The following is a 15,331-nucleotide window of genomic DNA, read 5'->3' as shown; positions in this document are numbered from 1 at the left end:
ATAATGGAGGACAGAGGACCCTGGCATGCTGCACTCCATGGCGTCGCAAAGAGGCAGACATGATTTACTGACTGAACGACAACAACAAATAACCTATAACAGAAAAGAATCTGAGAAATAATACATATATGCACACACACACATACATACATATAACTGAATTATTTTACTATATACCTGAAGCTAACACAACATTGTAAATTAACTGAACTTCAATTAAAAAACACCATTCTAATTTTTTGCAGTAATAATTTAATATTTTTCTATTCCTCTATTTCTTTCAGTGCATTGATATATGTCTATCGTGATAGCATGGAAATCTGTGAATAAGTCTGCTCTTTTAACAGCACAGTGTGAGTTTATAGGACTGGAATATAAAAACAAGTGAAGAAATAGGGATCAAAGTCTAGCAAAGTCTCACATAAGACAGCCCCAAAAATCCCTGAGTAAATTCAAGTTACTGAAAGTAGATCTGATATATGAGTTAATCATTACTTGTAAATTTTCTACTTTATGTTGCTTTTTTCAAATATTATACTGCCTTTCAAATGGAAATTAAATACATATCGCTTGGATTATGCTTGAAAATGGAATCCATACCTTACAATATGGACATTTTTTGGAAACAACAGCTATGAAGTCATGTGCAACTATGTGTTCTTTAAAAAGAATCACTAGCAAAAATGGACACGACGTTACCTTTGTCATGTCCCATCTATCTACATTTTTACTGTGAAAGCATCCGCAAACAAGGTTTCTGCCTGGTTCAGGAGGTGTGTTATACATACTGAAAATCTGGAGCTTGATCATTTTAATCCACTTATTCAGTACTAAGTGTGAGCCTGAGGCAGATTAGAATATACATTCAAAACCAAAACAAGTAAATTAAAAAAAAAACCCACTGTAATCAGATGTAAAACTTTGTTATATCTTTGAAATCATTAGACGAATGAATAATTTTCCTCAATCTCCCATATGCTGAAAGGGAGGAAGGGCATAGGGTTTGCACTTTTGGTTACCTGAAGCATGTAAAATCATACAACTTTTTTGATGCCCATTAAGATAATAACTCTAAATAAGTCCAATGCTTCACTAAAAAGAGAAAGTTTGAAGCACTGCCAACTAAAAGGAAATAGCAATAGTAACAAGAGCAGGACTTCAACCTTGAAGACTCAAGCAGTAGGGACCCTCAGAAATGTCAGGCTGAAAAAAGTAGACACAGCTTAACAGCCCGTGGAGAGTACACAGAACAATAATCATTTTGATAGCATGCCATTCTCATGTGTCAGCCCAATCAGAGGAAGTGAAAGTGAAACAGTCACATCTGAACAGACTCGTCAAAGTTTCAAATAAAAATGAAAACACTGAGGGTTTTCTACATTTAGCAGAGGACTAGAGAAGAAAACTATAAAATGATTTACATGGTTCATACATCCAGAGTCTACAAAAGTGGACTGGATAAATACTTTCTTAGCCCTTTATTTAACCTCGGCTGTTCAGGCAAGCACTGACTATCCAGTTGCAGCTAGAAAATCAATGCTGAATGCCCAAAGTTTAGAAAGTGCTCTGGAGGGATACTAGTGAATTTTAAGTATTATTTTCAGCATTGGCTTAGCTTTCATTTTTTGAACAGTTCTTCAAAAGACTAATATCTTCTTTCTTAATTATTCTTGCCCCAAAGCAGTTCTGTCCCCTAGAAATAAGTACTTCATAAAGGAAACCCATACAAACGCCAAGCTCAAATATTTTCCTTTTGACAACAATGCCAGCTCCAGAAATGCTTTACAAAGAGCTGAGATGTGAATTTTCTCTCCTCTGGAACAAGGATGTTCTATCAAAGGTAACCCATTATAAGAAAACATTTAATGTGTGTGTGTGTGTGTGTGTGTGTGTTTAACACATCAGTTAATTCTAAAAATGTGGTTGCCCTAATACCAAAACCACATGGTTAACTTGGGATGGAAGAAAAGGAAACAACCATTTTGCGAAATTTTCATCAGTTGTAGCTAAATGATCAGCATGTTGTTATGAGCATCTTCTGTATGAATTTTTACAGGGAAAAACTTTAAGGATTCTAAAGGAAAGAGATGGCAGAAATGACTTTTTCTAAGAAGCTCACTGTTTATTCAGAGGTACAGTAATCAAATGTCCTACAAGTAAAAAATCTTAACTTCATATAATTCTCATATAATTTTGATAAGAAGAGGATCTCTTCTAGAATAAACAAAGAGATAACATTTACTGAAAACTTACAATATGCTAGGGACCATGCTTTATCCTTTATATGCATTACCTTGATTCATTGACACTATAATGTAAACAGTATTATTACCTCCATTTAACAAATGAGAAAAATAAGGCTCAGGGAGGCTATGAAAATTGCTCTCTGCCACAAAACTAAGTGGCATTTGGGAACCCAAGCTGTTGGATTTCAAGGTTCTGTGTCTCTAACACCTAAGAGAATTTACTAGGAAATGAGGTATTTGAATACAAGTTAATTTTGTTCCCTTTGGCCAAGAAGACTGAATTCAGTGCAATGACAGCAGCCTCAATATAAAGGCATATTTAGGAATTTCTCCCAGTTGTAGAAATACAGTTTCAAATAATCTTGTCCAGCTAAAGTTTAGTCAGATGCTCCACCAAAACTGAGGTAACACCGGGTGAATGAAAGCCTTATTTAGTTTGGATTTAACTTTGAAATATGCAAATGTAATTTCTATTACAAATTCACTTTTGCAATAGAACTTTTCTGGAAACACAGATATTTTAAGAGAGGTTTAAAGAGTCATAGAAAAACCACAGGTGAATAAACTTTCAACAAAAACAGAGACGGTCAGGATAAAATGTTTTACTACATATAGAAACATAAAAACGAACTGGCATTTTTCAAACTAATTCATAAGGCCAGATTCACACCAATGCATTCAAAACTGCTTCCGGCATGCCCAAGTGAGACGAGCGACAGCTCATCTTCTGTTTACAAACAGAAGACAATCCACACAGACACACTGCTGAAGACCCAAGAGTGACAACTAAATGTCCATCATCTGCAGTCAGTTTCATCCCAAGACCCTCAGAAGCCTGCATTATTATTTAACCTGGCAGCACGATAGTGATTAAATGTGCAGTCATGTTATTTGATAAAATCCAAACTGTGTATTAAACTATATTGTGGTTTCAATCAAATTACTGCTGTTCTGCTGCTCATGTACACATGCGCACACACACACACACACACACACACACACACACATGAACATACATGTACCAAGAGGTGTCTGATGAGAGTGTTAAGAATAAACAATAAAGCAGTAGCTTCAATACTAATACTCAAGTAAATTACTGATCACTCCTCTAACACAAATTCTTCGTAGGCTTTGTACTACTTCTTAGTGGTTTTCAAGCGATTTTGACTGTAACCCACAGCAAGAAATGTATCTTAGATCATACCCAGGACATACACACACACAACTGGAACAAAATTTCAGAAAGTAATACTCACTCTTACCAATGCCACTCATTAATTTCTGCCCCACTTCACTTTTTCTTGTGGTTACAAATCACTAATTTGGTTTCATGACCAGCTAATGGGTCATGGCCCGCAAGCTGCAAAGCACTACCCTCAAGTGCCTAACTGTCTGGTCAAAAGTTTAGGATGAAGTACAGATGTGAGTAAGAGAAAGAAGAGATTAGAATGTTAGAGTATTCACTGTTAAACTCTAAAGTGTTTAAAGAACATAGAATTATGAGCCTTGTTAATTGTATTGCATTTTAATGGACAAAAGGGAAAGGAACATTTTGGGTTGGTGGCCAAGAAACGATTCAAGATATTTGAAACGACCCTTGAATGACAAAGAAAAAATAGTATAATATCCACTGAACAAACAGGAAAACTGAAAGAAAAGAGGACAAATGCTTTGTTTGTTTACTCAGTCCACAGTAGAATCCTCACATGAATTGAACCCATATTGTGGTACCCAGTCAACTCTTAACAGAAAGAACACCTTCCCTTCCATAAAACTGCAAAGTCTGTATCAAGAATAAAATTATGGCAATTATAGGTCTGGTCAAAGCAGGAGCCCAAATTATCAGAAAATGTTTCATTAATTCTCATTAAATAAGAAACAGTGATATGACCTTGGCTGTAGCATCCAGGATATCAAAAGAACAGGTTCAAACTGACCAGTGACTCACTCAGTACATGGCATAGACTAAGATGAACTTCCTCTTTCTGCTCTTGTCTTTCCAGCAGTCCATCAATGAGAAAGTCCGCAGAGTAGGCACTCAGTAAAGGTTTGCAAAATAACAGAACAATACTAATGGTAAATTGACACCTATAACAGAAACAGATTTTTTTCTTTTTTGGATATGTTTACTTACTATAGAAAGCAACACCCAGGGCCTTCATTTGCAGTCTGTTAACCTGCTTTATTGACTATGCCAAAGCCTTTGACTGTGTGGATCACAATAAACTGTGGAAAATTCTGAAAGAAATGGGAATACAGACCACCTGACCTGCCTCTAGAGAAACCTATATGCAGGTCAGGAAGCAACAGTTAGAACTGGACATCGAACAACAGACTGGCTCCAAATAGGAAAAGGAGGACGTCAAGGCTGTATATTGTCACCCTGCTTATTTAACTTATATACAGAGTACATCATGAGAAATGCTGGGCTGAATGAAGCACAAGCTGGAATCAAGATGCCAGGAGAAATATCAATAACCACAGATATGCAGATGACACCACCTTTATGGCAGAAAGTGAAGAGGAACTAAAAAGCCTCTTGATGAAAGTGAAAGAGGAAAGTGAAAAAGTTGGCTTAAAGCTCAACATTCAGAAAATGAAGATCATGGCATCTGGTCCCATCACTTCATGGGAAATAGATGGGGAAACAGTGGAAACAGTGTCAGACTTTATTTTGGGGGGCTCCAAAATCACTGCAGATGGTGACTGCAGCCATGAAGTTAAACGATGCTTACTCCTTGGAAGAAAAGTTATGACCAACCTAGACAGCATATTCAAAAGCAGAGACATTACTTTGCTGACTAAAGTCCATCTAGTCAAGGCTATGGTTTTTCCAGTAATCATGTATGGATGTGAGAGTTGGACTGTGAAGAAAGCTGAGCACCAAAGAATCGATGCTTTTGAACTGTGGTATTGCAGAAGACTCTTGAGAGTCCCTTGGACTGCAAGGAGATCCAACCAGTCCATTCTGAAGGAGATCAGCCCTGGGATTTCTTTGGAAGGAATGATGTTAAAGCTGAAACTCCAGTACTTTGGCGACCTCATGCGAAGAGTTGACTCATCGGAAAAATCTCTGATGCTGGGAGGGATTGGGGGCAGGAGGAGAAGGGGACGACAGAGGATGAGATGGCTGGATGGCATCATTGACTCGATGGATGTGACTGTGAGTGAACTCCCGGAGTTGGTGATGGACAGGGAGGCCTGGTGTGCTGCGATTCATGGGGTCACAAAGAGTCGGACACGACTGAGCGGCTGAACTGAACCTGTTTTTGTCTTCACAATCCTACAGTCTAAAAACTTTATAAAAGTCTTTTTGGTATGCCAGTGATGCTTTAGGAGAAGGCAATGGCACTCCACTCCAGTACTCTTGCCTGGAAAATCCCACGGACAGAGGAGCCTGGTGGGCTGCAGTCCATGGGGTCGCAACTGAGCAACTTCACTTTCACTTTTCACTTTCATGCACTGGAGAAGGAAATGGCAACCCACTTCAGTATTCTTGCCTGGAGAATCCCAGGGACGGGGGAGCCTGGTGGGCTGCTGTCTATGGGGTCACACAGAGTCGGACACGACTGAAGCGACTTAGTAGTGATGCTTTATATAAGGGGAGAAATATAGAAATACCCATGTGTTAAAATTTCTTTTTAAACACAGTTATGAAGATTTCCATTTCCTTGATTTTTATAGACTATAAATCCTACTCTGTGCCCTAACTCCTGCCTTTCACCTATACCCCATCTTCACCTTCTCATTGCTTCCCTCAATCTCCCAGAAATCTACTATGCCCAGGAAACAGGACCATTTTAGGATTTCCCCCGCACGTCTGTATGATCATGTTGAAAGCTACAAGCTTTTCTGTAGCACTGATACTATCAGCTATGTGATATAAGGACGTCTTCTAAGTGTTTCAATTAGTAAATAGCATGCTACACGCTTCAACTGGGGTAAAGTAAAAATGAAGTGTGTAGAAGAGTCAAATGATTATAACTATTTAAAGTTTTCTGCAGAAAAAGCATGAGGATGGAAAGGCTAAGGGATCGGGAGAAGAATGCTAGTAACTGACAGTATGAAGTTCTGGATGAATAGAAATGGGCTGAGTTAAAGGTTAGCTTTGAACAGGAAGAGGAGCCCTCTCTTTGAGACTCAAGGAATGAACACAGGGTAGGTATTATCTGCTGAGAGGGCACTGAAAAGCTGTGGAGTCAAGAGCTGATGGTCTGCTTTCTCTGCGAGACACACAAGGCAAGGCCATTTGCTACAAACACTGGGATTATATATGAGGAAGTAACTAAGCAGGTGAAGAGCTAATGAGTTCCTGTTATGTGTTAGTCATTATGCTAGGTCATATATCCATATATTTATATCTATATTATATAAAATATATGTTATATATGTTAATATATGTATGTTTTATTATAAGCCCATATATATTTATTATTGCGTCAAACAATCTATAACCAAAAAAAAAAAAATCAAGTCAGCACTAATATTCCGATTTTACAGAATAGGAAAGCGTGGCTTGGAGAGGTTTGTTATCTGTCCAGATTCACAAAGTGGTAGAGCCAGAATGTGAACTCAATCTATCTGACTGTAATCATAAATCCCAAGGAACATGAAAGCGAGGCAACGAGTTAAAAGATCATAGAATGTTATTTATGGGTCCTGCCAAGATCAGAAACTAGATATTCAGAATAGCACAAAGTACAGTTGGGATTCAGAAGGCAGCCTGTAGGATCAATCCCACACTGAGAGTTTTGCAGAGTAGATGAATAGAAAAGATGCTGCCTGTACACCCACCCATATATTCTTGGCATCCACCTTTCCTCTGCACACGGACAACTTCTTAACATACAAGCAGCTGGGACCCTCTGCCTTGGGGCTTTCTCCAGCTGTGGTAGTAGGCTTGGCCTTTAGACAAGAAGGGGACAGGAAGTTCTAGGGAAGAAGTTCCCCTGGAAGCATCCCTCAGCCCATGACCCATGGATGTTGGTGGAGAACCACCCGGGGACATCCTGCACACATTCGCCCAAGCTCTACAGTCAAGCTGAGCCCTGGTTACCCCAGCAGCAACCTGCTTAACACACCTGCTCTGGCTTCCTTCTCTCCATCTCACTTCCCCGCATCCTTACACGGATTTCCCAGAATCATCTCCCGAGGCCACTAAGCCACTCAGTTCCTCATGATCCAGCTTCTGGGGAATCAAAACCAAAACAACGAGAAAAGGTGCTAAAGAAGTCACAGAATTGAAAGTGCTGGTGAGAGAGTTAATTCCCCTGCCACCCTTGAGACTCAGTGTGGGTAAAACAAGAAAAAGAATCAAGAGGAAGTGGAGAGAGGGAGACACCGTGGAACAGTCAAGATTGCTGAGGTCTCCACAAGGAAGAACAGGAGATGAGACACTGGGGACATGGAAGCAGGGGAGACTGTGTGATAATTAGAGTTTGAGATTTCACTGACAGGACAGGCTGAGGTGTCGATAAAGTCAAGGGTGAGACCACGGGAATCCAGTTCTCAGAGGAGCTGAGGTGAGCGCTAATGAAATCAGAAGTCGTGAAACTAAGAGCTGCAGTGTTTGAAGCATTTCCTTCAGGAATGTGAAATCTGCTGGGGTGATGACAGTAGTTGGGAGGAAGAGAAACCTCGGCAGCTGTCAAAGCATGGAAGTGACCTGAATAGCGGCAGACAGCTATGACAAAACGTATTAAGGGCCATAAAGCTGAATGGTGTGAATTTCAGAGGAGGAGGGAGAAGCTGAAAGAGGCAGTGTGGAACTAAGATAATGCTGACACATAACGGACACGAAGTGGGACATCGTGGTACATCAGTGCCTTGAGGTACATCGAGCTTCTCCGTCTTTTATCTGAGAAGAAGAGAAGGAAGGAAAGGTTCTTAGGAGAGAACCAGGTTTCACTGAAGGGCTGGAGGCAAAGGCAGTGGCATGCCACGTGGAAACAGGATGGGGAGAGGTTTTTTGTACAAAGGAAAAGAGTTTTCAGCAGGCACAGTGGAAAGAACTGGAAGGGAAGTCAGTGAAAGGACAATAAGCTGTTGGGAGAAAGGGAGGCTCCCTGGACCAGATGACATCATAAGGGAGGATTCATGACCCCAGAGCTTATGGAGGTGAGTAGGATGGAGTGGGGGACTAGAAATAACCCGGTAAAAGGCCAGGATGGTGGTGCCATAACAGCAGGGTCAAGAATGGGAACTTTGGAGTCAGACTCTGAAGTTAGGTCCTGAATCTGTTATTGACTCTGGGACCTTGGTGACTCTGGAATCCTGGTCACATAACCTAAATGGCTATACCTCAGTGTGGGTGAACTTCACCACGGGAATAGGAATATGTGGAGGATAAAATGTAAAATGCTTAGCTCCACTTCTGGCTCCCAGTAAGCACTTGATAAGTGTTCAATATTTTTTATTATAGCTAGCCACATGATTTTGAATGAATCCTTTGGTACAAAGGATTTTAATACCAACTGACCAAGGGTCTCAGGTATTGTTCGGACTCTATCACACAAAAATTAAACAGAGAGACTGACTGATTGGTAAAAATAGATTCCTTTTTCCTAGAAATTAGCAATTCTGAATCTGTATAAATGTCAGCTTTCCTGTCAGTAGGACTGGGACTACAGTGAAGTGTAGAATTTATGAAGACACTGGGTGAATGCAGGACTTGAGAATGAGTTCACTCTTAAATTTCATGCCCTATGTGTCTTGATTTCCTCATTCTAGTCTTGGCCTTGTCTGTGAGTAACTCCTTTTAGGCTAGGTTGGTAGTAATCAAATTCCAGGGCAGAACAATTCAACTTACAGACCATGGGGCCAAACCAATCAATTTCAGTCTATGGACACATATTAAGAGCAGAATGACTATCTGGCCACTCTGTGTATGATCCAAGACTAACTGATATGAACAACTATATTTCTCAGAACTTTTCTCTAGAGTTTATATATGCTAACAAATTCCTAACTTATATGATACATCTCTTCACTGTTGTAAATTAAAAGTATAGGCCTCAGTGACTCAGATGGTAGAGAAACTGCCTGTAACGTAGGAGACCTGGATTCGATCCCTGGGTCAGGAAGATCCCCTGGAAAAAGAAATGGCAATCCACTCCAGTATTCTTGCTTGAAAAAGTCCATGGACAGAGGAGCCTGCTGGGCTACAGTCCATGGGGTTGCAAAGAATCAGACACGATTGAATGACTAACACTTTGTTATCTGTTAATAGATCTGTTTGTTATACCATCATCAAGGGCTTCCCAGGTGGGGCTAGTGGTAAAGAATCTGCCTGCCAGTGCAGGAGACACAAGAGACTTGGGTTGGATCCCTAGGTCAGGAAGATTCCCCTGGAGTAGGAAATGGCAATCCACTGGAGTATTCTTGCCTGGAAAATCCCATGGACAGAGGAGCCTGGCAGGCTACAGTCTGTGGGGTCGCAGAGTCGGACACGACTGAGTGACTAAGCATACTTGCACGCCATCATCAAAGATATTCTAGGAAACACAAAGCTGGGGAAATTATTCAGTCACTTTATGAACTGTGCTTCTTGGATTCATACTCAGGTAATACACTCATGTACTGACGTTGTTGTTGTTTAGTCACTAAGTCATGTCTGACTCTTTTTCGACCCCATGAACTATAGACTGCCAGGTTCTTTGGTGCTGACATTTTTACTTAAAAAAAAAAAAATTAATAGCACTGGCAAAGAAAATCTAACCATAATTCACACATTTTACAGTCATTATCACCTGCCATATATAACTTGGCAGTTGCTTTCTGCCTACTACATAAACATTGAAAAGCTATTGCAACCTCATTCTTCACACCTAGAAGTCTTTATCTGGGTTTCATATATACTTTCTGTGTGTGTGCTAGTCATTGTTCAAAGAACTTTCTCATGTGTTACATCATTTATCCTCATCAAAGCCCCATCAAGTATTTTCATTTATTAAGATATTTCTACTTAGTGTTAAAGACAAGATTTATTTTCATGCTTCAGTCGCTTCATGCAGTCAATATTTTCAGTATGTGTTAACTACTGCAACAATAGAACTCGAGTTGTCTCTATTGACACTGACTTTCTAAGAGAGATGTGCTGTTCATTAAAATTACTTGATTTTAAAAATATAGGAAAGTTTGGATTACAAAGAGAAGAGAAAAAAATCTTACCATATCCTCCACATGTGTTGTTTCGGCCTGCTCCATATCCGCTCTTCCCTGTGGATAGGATCCCCTCTACTTCCCTAGCGTTGCCACCCGCTCCTTCTGCATTTGATCTGGGTGGGACTGCTGATCATGGGCCTCCTTCCTCTGCGCACAAAGTGGACATATGAGCCAAGCCATATCCAAGAGCCTCTGATTCTCTGGAGACTGCGGAGAATGACAGCTGGACAGAAACCAGGTAGAGCTGACTCTCCCCTGAGGAGGGAACCTTGAGACAGGACTTTCCAGTTCCTGCTGCCTGGAGCCTCAGAGCTGTCTTCAATCCTGCCCTTCCCAAAGTTTGGTTATTCAGGCTTTTCTCGGATTCTATGAGCAACCCCCTGTCCCTCTAACAAATTACATCATTGATTAAACGAGCCAGAGTCATGTCTGTTGCTCGCAACCAAAGACTATACACAAAGACACACCATCTTAAGACTTCTGTTCTAATTCATCTCTATTATTTTCCAGGGCTTTTCATAATCATATTTTCATATAGGTAAAATTCACTTAATTATGTTCCTGTTGTACATGTGGATGTTTCCAAGCTTTTTTATTATTATAATAAATAACTTTACAATGATTATTTTCATGCATATCACTTTTTCCATATTTTGGATTCTTTCCTCTGAGAGATTCCCAGAAATGACTTTACTGAGTCAGAGGGCACAGATATTATTGTGGCTCTCGAATGATATTCCCAAAATGTTTTCTAAAAGGACTCTACCAACTTATAATGAATTCAACCACTCATTTTCACTAGACTTCTGGTCAGCACCGACCATCCATGTAAATGTTGACATTGATGCTGTTTCCTTTGCTCATCTTGCTAGAATTATAGTTATCTACAATATAGAATTATAGCAAGTTTTCCTTAACTAATGGGTCATAGAGTAAGGAGCCAGTAGGAACCAGTTTTCATGAGTCCTGCTATAAGTACATACCAACACAAAAAACTGTGGAGACAGCCATCCTAATAATTCTTTATGGTGCATCTAAGAATTTTTAAATAAAGGAAAATAAAGGGACGTGTTTTCCTTTCCTCTTTTGAGCAATTTCCTTTCCAAGAGTATACCTTAGTGGTAATGACTATGTCATAGGCCTTTTGACAAGATAGTAAGTGTCCTGTAACAACAGATGCCACCCCCCTCCCACACATACCAAATGAGCTCCAGAGGGACACAGATGGGCAGCAGCTGCCCTTGGTACCCATACAAGGCCAGGGTAGTTCTTTGATGCCTGGGATCACTCTAGACTCTAGAGATGACACCATCCCTATCCTACCTGACCTCTGATCCAAGCATCTGACAAGGTGAAAGCAAACATTCATTACAATGACAGCCGTAGGTCAGTGAGTCCTGCATGAGCAAATACTTAGTGCACAATTACTATTTACAGGAAAATAGAGTAGAAAAATTTACAAGAAAGTAAATAGCCACTATGGCCCTCAATACACATCAACACATGCCGCTTCTTCCTCAATCCAGCACCTTTTGATGTTCCCAGGATCCACCCATTCCAGTCCTTTGAATCTATGAAGGGTGCTTGGGTCCTACTTCTTACATGTCAGCTTCGAGCCCCCCTTGACCCTAGAGTTACAATTCTGAGGGGGGACACAGGTTGTCCTGTTGAGGCTGGGTTCACATTCTTACCTCTCAGAATGAGGAGTCAGGCTGACTTCTACCACTGTTTCCAGTAAAGTAACAAACTTAGAATTCGGCCGATGCTGGGATTCACAAAATTCAGGGTCTGTAGAGTCAGACATGACTGAACCACTTCACTTTCACTTTTCACTTTCATGCACTGGAGAAGGAAATGGCAACCCACTCCAGTGTTCTTGCCTGGAGAATCCCAGGGACTGGGGAGCCTGGTGGGCTGCCATCTATGGGGTTGCACAGAGTCGGACATGACTGAAGCGACTCAGCAGCAGCAGCAGCAGCAAGGAATTTCAGATTTTTTTCTGTAGGCCAAGGGTGCCATTTAAAAGACTTAAAGCAGGGACTTGATACAACTAGAGATGTATTTAAGACAGTTAACTGGCAAAAGGATGGGAGATATGTTGAAAGGATAAGAGGGCAGTTTGGAAGTATTGCAAGAGTTAAAATACAAAATGGGAAGTGGGCTGAAGTGAATTTAGAAGAGAAGAGAGAGATGCCCCTACCCTATCCATCCAGTGCTGTTTTCTGAGAGTAAAACCAAGGTTTGTCTGACAACTAGAAGAACATCCTTTTACATTTTGTGGCGTCTATTTCCAAAAGTTGTTCATGCTTCCCATTAGCCCTAATTTCCTTAACAACCTTTTATAGATCTACAGGTAATTAATGTATTCAAATAACTCTTCTTGGACCAGGCACAGGAGCCATGGAGACCTGAGTAGATAACTGCAGACCCAGATCACATTGAGCTACGCCAGGGTCATCCAGGAAGAAGTCTCATTGAAAAAGAAAAAGCTAAATGTGTCTGTGCCATGTTATGCTCTTATGTATTATGCTATTTATGCTTTTACTCAAGGAGCTACTGACTTAAATCACTTTTCGAAAATTCCAGAGCCCCAGAAGGCTGCAATTCCCTTGACTGAGAATGGCATTCTGAAATATATATAGGTCAAGGAATTCCCAAGTATGGTGGAGGAATTATTCCATTTGTAACAAGTTCTTAATGCAAAAATAAAGTTCTGAGATTTAAAAAAAAAATCACTTTTATTCAGTTTAAGTGGGTTTCAAATTTTAAAGTAACTTTTAAAATATTTAAAAATTAAAGATAATGCATTTTAAAACAATAAAGAAAAAGTAAAACTGTGGAGACAGTAAAAAGATCAATAGTTGCAAGGGGTCAGGGGGAGGGAGGGATGAACAGGTGGTACACAGATTTTTAGGGCAGTGAAACTCTTCTGTATGATACTATAATGGTGGACACATGTTATTGTACATTTGTCAAAATTCATAGAAGATACAATACCCAAAGTGAAGCCTAATGTAAACTAGGGACCTTGAGTATTAATGAGGTGTCAGTGAAGGTTCATCAGTTGTAACATATGTACCACTCTGCAGGGAGGGTTGTTGAAGTGGGAGTGGCTATGTATGTGTGGGGTCAGAGAGCATATTTATGGAAAAATCTCTGCACCCTCCTTTCAACAGCTGCTGTGAACCTAAAATTTTTCTTAAAAATAAGGTCTATTTAAAAGACGATGACAATGATGATTATGAGACAATTTGTTTTATATTAAAATACACGTGAAACTGCACTAAACAGAAAGCACTTGGGAGAAAAAAAAAAAAATCTCATCAATTTCCTGACCCCCCAAACCTAGATATCTGTAACTTACTATTTAAGTCATCTTCTACACAAAGGAATTTTTTCCCTATATTATAAAAAACTATTCTGAACAGTTAATTGGAAATATAGTAACTGAAAATTAAAGCAGATTAAAATATCTGTTTCTCCATAAAATATGTCCCTCTAAGGTCAAATTGGGTGGAAATAAATAGCTAATCTGGGAACAAACACAAGAATAACACTCTGAAAAGTGTTTCCAAAAGATAAACTGAAATACTCATAGAAAAATGGACATATTAAAAAAAAAAAGACAGCTGAGAGGTAAATCATCTTCTGGTAGAAATCATATACTTTCTTTATTCACCCACCTATGAAAGCCTTTCAAATCTTAAAAAAAAATAAAATAAAATGAACATTGAAAATTTATCATGTGAAACTTTTACTCCAGTATTTTAAAACATGAAAAATATCTTTATTCCTGTAATGCCACAAGACAGGTACTTCATTTATCTGCAACATAATTATTTCTTACAAGTCTCTGGATGAGAATATATTGAGAAAACATGGAGTACTTCAGTGGAATCTTTGTGATCACTGTTCAGGCCCAGGCCTCCGACACCAAACGAAGAAGAGTTAACATGTTGACATCTGTTTTAGGCTAAAAATGGAAATCGTGAAGTTCTCTCCCCTTCCAAGAGTTCCCTGGAATGGATCAAAAGGCTTCAAAAGACTTGGCACCAACGGAACTTCTAGGCAAAGTCTACACAGCACAAAATGAAATGGAGACTTGGCATCTTCCTAAAGAATGAGGGCTGTGTTGACTACTGCAGAAAGGGGGCCACAGCCAGCATTTGGGGACCTGAAAAGCCGAAATAATTTACAAAGCTCCAGATTTTTTCCTTTACGTGAATCTATATATCAACTTGCCATACAACCACAACAAAAACTCCTTGCCTTTGGCATGATTGGACAATGACTAAACATCTAGGCAGGACCACTTTCCAAGCTGGACCCTGCGGATCACACATGGATGAATCTCCCAGATAAGTGAGGCAAAGGCCTGTCTGAAGTCTGAATTGAGAAGCAACCTTCCCAAACTTCTACCTTTTTTTTTTTTCACACCAAATCAACTCTGCCTGTGAAGTTTTGCTTTTCTTGAAGCTGAGTCAAGATGAACTAGCATTTGCGGGTGGAGTGGTTACTTGAGAGCACACCATTCTCCACAAGGGGTCTTTCTATGTAAAGCAGAAGCGTTTTTGTTTTTGCCTTTGAGTTGGGGTGAGCGCAAAGAATTGACTTGTTTTTCCTCCAAAGGTAAAAGAGCCAACCCAGAGACTACCAAAATGTTGGCTTTGTTTATCATTTCCAAGTTGAAATAAAGCATAATGTGACTACTCAGCGCTCTATCTTTTCCTGATTAAAGCGATTCTGCCCTTTGAATTGCTACACAGGATACTGTTCCGTGCGGCTCACTCACAGGGCTGTAATAAGTCACAACAGCTTGGCACCTCGCCCAACAAAACACAAACTCTCCTGAAGTCTTGAGCTTTCCCATGGCAACACCACAGTCACCAACACAGCAAACAATCGCTCCCATCCCTGCTCCT

The 15,331-nt window shown here is 39.9% G+C and overlaps 1 protein-coding gene across 1 annotated transcript in view; it reads right to left on the bottom strand.

Moving 5' to 3' along the window:
- MAML2 (mastermind like transcriptional coactivator 2) overlaps positions 1-15,331 on the bottom strand; it is a 407,963-nt gene that overhangs the window by 352,099 nt on the left and 40,533 nt on the right. The gene's annotated exons all lie outside the window — the stretch shown is intronic.

The sequence above is a fragment of the Ovis aries genome, chromosome 15, assembly GCF_016772045.2.
Source record: "Ovis aries strain OAR_USU_Benz2616 breed Rambouillet chromosome 15, ARS-UI_Ramb_v3.0, whole genome shotgun sequence".
NCBI lineage: Eukaryota > Metazoa > Chordata > Mammalia > Artiodactyla > Bovidae > Ovis > Ovis aries.
The sequence above is the reverse complement of the archived record's forward strand: the minus strand, read 5'-3'. Positions and strand labels throughout refer to the sequence as shown.